Source organism: Drosophila biarmipes, unplaced genomic scaffold (genome assembly GCF_025231255.1).
Source record: "Drosophila biarmipes strain raj3 unplaced genomic scaffold, RU_DBia_V1.1 ptg000019l, whole genome shotgun sequence".
Taxonomy (NCBI): domain Eukaryota; kingdom Metazoa; phylum Arthropoda; class Insecta; order Diptera; family Drosophilidae; genus Drosophila; species Drosophila biarmipes.
In genome coordinates this window covers 1,826,912-1,836,965 of record NW_026114537.1, presented here as the reverse complement: position 1 = coordinate 1,836,965, position 10,054 = coordinate 1,826,912, and positions in this window count along the sequence as shown.

Here is a 10,054-nt window from a genome sequence, read left to right as displayed (position 1 = left end):
ACTAAAATCGTTAGCAATAGGAAACCACTCTTTGGAATAATTGTTATTAGGACACCACCAAACAAAGATTTCGTAGTCAGAAACTGAAGAATTAATTTGGGTTTCGGTCAAAGCGATGATTTTTAAGGGGGATAAGGTCAAACCATATGAAAAATGCCATGTTTTTGTAATTTTTTCTTGACGGTACGGTTAAAATATATTTATTACATACATTAGTACATTCTTCGAATGTCTTATCCAATTTTTACAAAGAAATGGACAATGGAAGCAATTGTCGGGATTTGTCTCGAAAAAAGTTGAATTGCGATGTTCCTCATACCTCGGCGCTGGATCAAAAATGGCCATATCACGCGATAGATAAGAGTTAGCAGGTAACGCTGTCGAGTTTTTTTTTTTGTAATTCCCTTTTTTTAATTTTGTTACAGACTGAAGTGAAAAAGAAAAATTCGGCTAATTTCAAATTGTAAAATTAAAATTATTATTTCTCGAAGACTATCAAATATTAATACGACTCCAGCGTGCAGTGTAAAAACATCTTAATATCGGGCTAGAAAGACAGATATTTTAGATAATAATTATGGAATGTTTTTCTTCATAATTATAAATAGAATTGTCGATGCGATCACCAACAAAATCACTATTAGTTTATCGGATTGGATTTGGCTGACAATGGCTGTCCGGTATTGAACTGTATGTATTCCGTGCTTAAAATTGTGTGCTCGATATAGGATATTTCCGGTCCCATGCTAACAACAATATTGAAAGTCGATTTCCCGCACGAAGATCCGTGAGGTTCTATGGAAGTATTTCACGGGATGCGCAGTCTGTGGGATTATCGCCAACGTCCGGTCACGTTTACTATAAGTTTTTTGGGACAAACGCCCAAATCTTCTGAGTTATGTGTACGAGTTTCGTAGCGAGAAAATATAGAAAAACAGCTCGTTACATCTGGCGATCTTCAGCGAGCTTTATTAGCGAGGAGCTGGCGGATAATTTGGCTGCTCTTAGAGGAATTACATAATAAAGACGACAAGTTTTGTTGCCAAATGGAAGGAGCTGCGGAATAAGTGCGCAGCTCGAGCCAGAAGTCAAATTGGGAAAGAAACGACTAACCATGAGCCTGTTAATATTGCCAGAAGTAGAAGATGCGTTGGTGCCAGCCCGTCGCCAGGATAAGATCTGCAGGTCAATAAATTGTAATAGCTTCCAGGAACAAACACATCGGATGCCGGGAGGAAAGTATGTCAATGGCATTTCTTCAAGACGGCAAAGAGAAGATAATATTGACCAGTTTCTAGAAGCAGAACTGCCAGATTTCTGTATTACAAGTGGAACTTCAAACCTAGCCAAGCACCAAATCACCATTAAGGACTAGAAACCTATAAAACAAAGACACCACCCAGCAAGAACCACGTTCAACGCGCGTTAAAATCTTGCTTTGATGTTTTTGCACCTCCATCTACCTATTGCTATAATTTAAGTTACAAACAGAATATTATTGTCAAAATTGATAAAATAAATTCCTCTTATTTTTAAGAATTTGCTGGTTTTGATAAACCGTAACGTAAACATAAAACCGAGCGCTAGAAAAGCTCCGCAATCCGTAAAACACTGTGGCGCCTACAGTATTCATACTAGACAAAAATTTTAGCTGAAATGTATTGTTCTCATCAATACCTATTGATCGGCATAAAAACACGCCTCAAACCTCACACCCCTGACAATGACGTCAGATTTTTTAGCTTGTCCCTTGCTTAATCTGGAGCCCACAGCTTATAAAAATAAAATGAACTTAAATGTTATTGTTCTTGTCAAGATCTTTTGATTGACCACTCTAACGGCCACAAAACTCCCAAGATTAAAAGCTATGACGATTATGTGTGTGTAAATACCCTGCAGGTTCACAATTAAGCACAAGAAAATAAAACAGTTAAGCTTTTTAACACCCTTGCATTATAAATAATGCAACATTTTTTGTAAATGTAATTACAAAAAATCTAAATATTTTCTGCGGGTATTTAAATATTTGTATATAAAAAAATGTGATCCTTGTATATCCTTTTTAATTATTTTGTGATGTTTTAAAGAAATATATATATATATATCATAAAGAAATATAATATATATCAAAAAAATACCCTCATAGTCAAATACCTCGCTACGAGATTCGTGTGGCTAGCTTAGTAGTTCACGGCTAGCTAGGTGTTCACGGGTTCGAGAGGGTTAATTGCGGGTAAATTTACAGACGGCATGGTAACTCGGGTGGCCTTGACACGTTGACTTGGCGACTGCTCGCGAGGGGGTCAGCCGTGCGGATTTAGGAAGCGTTACTGTTTTTAGAGTAGGGTGCTCTCTCCCGGACAGTCCCACTGGGGTTTCTGCTCAGATCAGCAGGAGCTCTTAATCCTCCTAAATAAGATCTCCGACCCCAAAACCGCAGAGCTTCACACCACAATGAAAGCGATCCTGGGCAGCAATGTCGACGTGAGAGCGCTGACTGTGACAATGCTGATCGTGGTAAAAGACATCGACGAAACCACTTTGTGAAGAAATGTTTCGGCAGAAAGTACAGATGCAAGCTCTCAATGAGCTCTGCCCAGGTTTTCCATTGCTTATTATTGGCGACAAACCACTTCAATGCCCATCCTTTAAGTAACTCCGGTCCAGGTGTAAACCGTAGGTGTTGGCGGACCATTCAACTTGTTCCAGGAACTCAAACGGTTTCTCCGCCCCGTCGAACCTGAATGACCACTCACGGACTTGTTTAGCGCCCGATCCGACTGGCTGGGTCTAGATGTCAGCACTGTCGTCTTCCTGTCGTGGCTTGACTCTCTCCTGTGCGCCTGAATTTGCAAGTTGTCGACACGCCATACAGTTTCTTCGGAAACTGTTTTGGAAAAACATTCCTCGATCTGAAGCTTTGCCTGATGAGCTGTAGTCGTCAGATTAAGATGAAAAGACTTAACAATAGTCTTCTGTTCGCGGTTGGTTAGCAAGGGCGGGCGGCCAGAACGAGCCTTTGATTGGATACTGCCAGTCGAGTTGCAGGTGTTAGTAACGTTTTGGATGGATGAATCGGCTCTACCAACAAGAGCACCAATTACCCTATAAGATTTTCCTTCCAAAAAATTTTTTTTGGTCTCTTTATTCATGTTGAAATTCTTTGGAACTTGATGCACAAATTTAGCTTCAACTGACTTGTCTTTAAACAGTTGTACGCAGACTTTTGGGCGTACACTTGTAGTGTTAAATTTAATATTATATATAAAATATAACCCCTCGTTGAATAGTTCTGAAAAACACGTCATTTAGGACAATAAACTTAAGTTCCATTGAAAAAAAAGATTAAATAAAATACATGCATAAATGGCCGAACAATTCATGTTAAAAGTTACATTTTAAAATTTTTTGAGGGTGTACGCATACACACTGAGAGTAATTGTACATTTTATCAGGCAGACTACTTCTAGAAAAGGGCAGCGAGATAATACGCGTGACGAGGCGACACCTCCTGAACCATATTTAGCAAGCCAATTTATAAGGATTCTCGCAAAAAAAGGAAAGGGCATTCACGGTCGACATTCAAGTGGTCGACATGGTACGAACGGTCGTCATGGTAAGGGCAAACGGTAGTGCCGAGCTAAAATAAGGCGAAAAAAAGGAAGAGAACGACTACGAGCCAAACGTAAGCTGTTCGGACAAAAACAAATTTGCCAATTCACCATTGCCTAAGGAAGGGGCGCCTTGATTGGCAGGCGGTCGATTGTCCCTGTACGATAGTGGCGATCGATGGGCGCAAGAAATACTGGAAATATTGTCAAAAGGTGAAACTTCGTATCGAGCAGGTGGCAACGCTTTATCATCGGTATCGATAGTCGATTGCTCACGGATGATGTGACCAAACGGTGGGGCCACGAAAAGGAGAAGGAGAAGCAGGATCAATGAGCCTCGAGGTGGGTATCCATAGGCAATGAGAACCGATATCTTAGTGGGAACATAAGAAGGATTGGCGAGAGAGAATTTGAAATCTTCGAGGACGACAGCGTGGGAAGGAGAATAAAACGGAGGATCGGCGTTTTCAAGCTCATCGACGAACTGTTGGTCGTCGAAGACACAGGATAATGGCCAGAGATAAGAACGAAAATTCCTAATTTCGTCTAAGGATAGAACTGGAAAGAAGAGGAAGAGTCACAGGACTCAAAGGCTATGAGGACTCACAGGATAACAGCCAGAGAAAGTGAGAACATGAGCTTCTTTTCGTCACCCGAAGAAAGCACGGAATGTGAGAAGTTATATAAATCCGCAGGACATCGTCAGTGAAACCAGCAGGCACCATCGATCGCCGCGCGGACCTCGTTGGAGAGCGCAGGAACGCGTCGAAAGGCTAGAACGAGCAATATCAGCAGGCAGTGGAACCAGCGCGAGAAGGTACCGAGACCTGCCAAGGCACAGACCCAATGCATTAGTAGCACGAGAATAAAACGTCATATAAATTTAGTTGGACAAGCACACAATCTTCTGTAGAAGCCGCACGAACCTCGTAACGAGCAGACAGAAAAATCCCAAATAAAAACGTTTAAGTAGAAGCAGTGAATGCCTAACCACATCGAAAGCCTTGCTAAAGTCTAGGGTTGTTGATAATATTATTTTAAATATTAAATAAAATTTTGTATCATTTAAGAACTAGATAACAAGAAATTGGATTTGAAATTAAATTTTGTTATTTCATATTATTGTTATTTGTTTAAATTAAATTATAACGCATTTTGACATCTAAAGATCTATTATTGATGTTGTCGACGGTCAAACATTGTAATCGATAGGTAGAATAAGTATTGTAAGGAAAATCTAGAATTTGTTAAGTTATCCGACCTCGTATGGGTTTCGTGGCCCTTGAAGTGTGGGCCTAATAATGAATGCCACCAAAAATGTGTTCATTGTCTTGTGAATTGTAGGAGGCACACTGCTTTAAGATTAAGTTAGTTTAAAATGTATAAGGCTGATTTGGATTGTTCACAGAATAAAACGCCGGCGCTCACCCCCACCGCGCCCCCACCTACGAGTGTGGGGTAGTCGTTAAAAAGGCATCTCCATATGATTCAAGACAGATGTGTTTAATTTATATTTCTTTTAATTCTAAGAAACTTATTGGGAAACTAAAAAATATCAATAGAGAGATATCAAGATATATTAAATATTATTTTGATATTTTTTTAAAACAGAAAATATTGTCGATACGATATTATAAAAATATTCGACATCCTTACTAAAGTGGATGATTATATCTTCGGAGCACCGAAGATATCTACTACTGTTTTATTTAGATAGCGAAGTGACGAACCATTTGTTTTGGATCCGTGCGAGAGGTATTAATTATAGGATTGTCTAGTTTCATTGAGGAATTGGAAGTGGATGGATTAGTAACGGGCAAAGTCAAGTAGAGATCAATCAAAAATCAAAATTTTTTGTTTTTTTAGGTGCGACAAATGTTTTGAAAACCACGACCGCTTGGAAGAAGGGAAAACAGTTAATGATGGGACAAAGCTTTCAAGGCTGGATAAATGAAGTTGTAAAACTGTAGGACAGCGGAGTCAAAATCTTGGATTGCTGATAAAAGTGAAGATTCGCTTAAAAGCTCAACGGATATTGATATAGTTGTGTCATAAGGATCTTCAGATAGGGAAATTTCGTTGATATCGGAAATTTTGCAAGAGCGGCATCACTAACGAACATGAGGCTTAAAAGACTTATCCGATTATTTTTAACAGAGTTAATTTGAGCGAGGGACATGTCTGTCTAGAAATCCAAGAAATATGTGAGACTTTAAAATCATACCTTATTTAGTCTGTTTGGCCTAAAGCAATTTGAATGGTGGTTTAAACTAGATCAAAAAGGTGAAAGCTGAGCCAATACTTATTATTTAGCAACGAATTAAATACTAAAATCGTTAGCAATAGGAAACCACTCTTTGGAATAATTGTTATTAGGACACCACCAAACAAAGATTTCGTTGTCAGAAACTGAAGAATTAATTTGGGTTTCGGTCAAAGCGATGATTTTTAAGGGGGATAAGGTCAAACCATATGAAAAATGCCATGTTTTTTTAAAATCGGCTAATTTCAAATTGTAAAATTAAAATTATTATTTGTCGAAGACTATCAAATATTAATACGACTCCAGCGTGCAGTGTGAAAACATCTTAATATCGGGCTAGAAAGACAGATATTTCATATAATAATTATGGAATGTTTTTCTTCATAATTATAAATAGAATTGTCGATGCGATCACCAACAAAATCACTATTAGTTTATCGGATTGGATTTGGCTGACAATGGCTGTCCGGTTTTGAACTGTATGTATTCCGTGCTTAAAATTGTGTGCTCGATCTAGGATATTTCCGGTCCCATGCTAACAACAATATTGAAAGTCGATTTCTCGCACGAAGATCCGTGAGGTTCTATGGAAGTATTTCACGGGATGCGCAGTCTGTGGGATTATCGCCAACGTCCGGTCACGTTTACTATAAGTTTTTTGGATCAAACGCCCAAATCTTCTGAGTTATGTGTACGAGTTTCGTAGCGAGAAAACATAGAAAAACAGCTCGTTACATCTGGCGATCTTCAGCGAGCTTTATTAGCGAGGAGCTGGCGGATAATTTCGCTGCTCTTAGAGGAATTACATAATAAAGACGACAAGTTTTGTTGCCAAATGGAAGGAGCTGCGGAATAAGTGCGCAGCTCGAGCCAGAAGTCAAATTGGGAAACAAACGACTAACCATGAGCCTGTTAATATTGCCAGAAGTAGAAGATGCGTTGGTGCCAGCCCGTCAGGATAAGATCCGCAGGTCAATAAATTGTAATAGCTTTCAGGAACAAACACATCGGATGCCGGGAGGAAAGTATGTCAATGGCATTTCTTCAAGACGGCAACGAGAAGATAATATTGACCAGTTCCTAGAAGCAGAACTGCCAGATTTCCGTATTACAAGTGGAACTTCAAACCTAGCCAAGCTCCAAATCACCATAGAGGACTAGAAACCTATAAAACAAAGACACCACCCAGCAAGAACCACGTTCAACGCGCGTTAAAATCTTGCTTTGATGTTTTTGCACCTCCATCTACCTATTGCTATAATTTAAGTTACAAACAGAATATTATTGTCAAAATTGATAAAATAAATTCCTCTTATTTTTAAGAATTTGCTGGTTTTGATAAACCGTAACGTAAACATAAAACCGAGCGCTAGAAAAGCTCCGCAATCCGTGAAACACTGTGGCGCCTACAGTATTCATACTAGACAAAAATTTTAGCTGAAATGTATTGTTCTCATCAATACCTATTGATCGGCATAAAAAAACGCCTCAAACCTCACACCCCTGACAATGACGTCAGATTTTTTAGCTTGTCCCTTGCTTAATCTGGAGCCCACAGCTTATAAAAATAAAATGAACTTAAATGTTATTGTTCTTGTCAAGATCTTTTGATTGACCACTCTAACGGCCACAAAACTCCCAAGATTAAAAGCTATGACGATTATGAGTGTGTAAATACCCTGCAGCTCCACAATTAAGCACAAGAAAATAAAACAGCTAAGCTTTTTAACACCCTTGCATTATAAATAATGCACAATTTTTTGTAAATGTCATCGGCACAGCTAAGAGAGCTGTACCGAAAGAGGCCAAGCATCACGGAGAAGGGCATCATGCCCAGACGAGGAGACGGGATCGCGGGCCGGATCGGGGTCCAAACCAGGAAGCACAGCTTTTGGAGTCTGAAAGGACACTCGTGGTCAACAAAGGCAACCTGCCAAAAGAAAAGAAGCTGATGAGCACATACAAGGAGTCGGGTGTGTGATCAGAATACTTACGTAGTGGCAAGGACAAGTGGAAACGCCGGGCTGAGAGGTACGAAAAAACTAAACTTCTGCCGTCCGGTGCACGGGCATAAACAATTTGCAAAATCACCATTCAACAGGGAAGGGGGCGCCTCGATAGGCGGTCGATTGGCACTGGACGATAGTGCGATCGATGGGAAGAAGAAAATGGAAATATCGGTGATGATGAACATCGCGACTCGCAAGTGGCAACGCCGCACCTGCGATATCGATATCGTGAGCAGGCCCTGTGGGTATCGATAGCTGAGTAATATCGGTGCCCAGTGGGAACAGATGGAGGATCGGCGCGGGAGATTTGAAATTGCTATACGGAGGACGACCGGCGCTGTGGAAAGGAAACAAGATGGAAAGCGTCGAGGGAACGTCGAGGGAGCAACGAAGGAACACCGAGGGAACCGGAACGAGATGCGCCCTGACTCAATGGCTAGGATATACAAGTGAACGCCGGAGAGTGGGAGCGCTGAGTTTTCTTAATCTTTCCCGAAGTAAGGGGGGAATGTGAGGAGTTGAATAACTCCCCACAAATCCCAGCAGCAGATGGCCGGCCGCTCACCAGGTACGCGGTGAATTCGCGTAGTGGCGGCGCGGCGAAAAACGAGGACGGAGAACGAGAGAGTTGGAGGTCGAGGACGTAGAACGAGAGAGTTTGGAGATCGAGGACGGAGAACGAGAGAGTTGGAGATCGAGGACGGAGAACGAGGAAGTTTGGAGACGCGGAGACTTGGCGGGCGGAGCGAGAGTGCCGTGTGCAAAAAGGAGTAGCGGGACGCCGCCGGACTTTGGACTTTGGAAAGAAGGTGCCACATCTCAGCAGCGGTGCGGCACACAAACATGTCGCATGCGTCTCCGGGATCAGCGGGACGGCAGCATCAGGCTGGACGGCGGCGGGAAGCAGTGCGTCAGGGACAAGAGGGTCAAACAGGAACCATGGACTTTGGACCCGATTTGGAGAGTTTTGGCGGGCCATGTGCAAAAGGGAAATAACGGTTCCCAGAGGCCCTATCAATCATTCAGTCGAGAGCATTCAGTCGAGATCAGTCAGTCAAGAGAGAGCAGTCAGTCGAGAACAAGGAGTCGAACGAAATCCAACCAAGCAAGCTACGAGGGAACCACACCAGGGCGAGTCGTCGGAAGCAGCGCCGTGGGAGCCTACGAGGAGCAAGATCGTCACGTCGAGACGTTCGGGATTGGGATTACTAGGAATCTCCGAACTGAGACACAGGTGGCTGAGGTCTAAGGAGGCACCACACGGCTAAGTTCTGTTCTGTCCTGCCGACGAAGTTCTGGCGTTACGCCTGGAGGGTCCACTAGACTTAGATTTGAAATCGAGAGTAGCAAGCCAGAAGGGAGAGAAGTCCCGGAGCGGCGTAGCAGAACCCCTAGAGTAGCGAGCCAGAAGGGAGAGAAGTCCCGGAACGGCGCAACAGAACCCCTAGAGTAGCGAGCCAGAAGAGAGAGAAGTCCCGGAACGGCGCAACAGAACCCCTAGAGTAGCGAGCCAGAAGGGAGGGAAGTCCCGGAGCGGCGCAACAGAACCCCGAGAGTCACGAGACAGAAGGGAGACAAGTCCCGGATCGGCGTATGCCCTCGAACCCAGCACAGAAGTCAAGACCTACAGGAGCAGTTCGCAGGACATCGCCACCAGCAAGCAGGACATCACACCGCAACGGCCACGCAAGGAGGATCGATCCCGCAGGGACGGCACGGACAGTACGCGGAAGGGTGAGGCTAGGGTGGAACGTTCGTTTACACGAGGCACAGAAGCGAAGCGAAAAGCGAGGCAGCTTCCTGGCGTTCCGCCTTGACTGTCCGCACGATCTGAGCGGAAGCCCGTGGGACCATCCGGGACAGAGCAAGGGACAGGAGGTCGGGTATCGAAAGGAGTGATCCTGGAGAGCTCGTCAGTCTGTTCACCCTAGTCTGAGAACGGTGACGCTTCCCTAAGCCCGCACGGCTGACCCCATAGCGAGTCTGAATCGTGGCCGAGCAGTCACCGAGCCAGCCACGTCAGGAGCAATCAGCGGTCAAGGATCTTCCAGGAGCGACAAGACAACCCACACCGTCGGAGACAGCGAGACAAGCAAGTTATAAAGCCGACTGCAGTTATACCCGCAATAAACCCACTCCGAACCCGAGAATTCTGTGCTTTTTCACTGAAC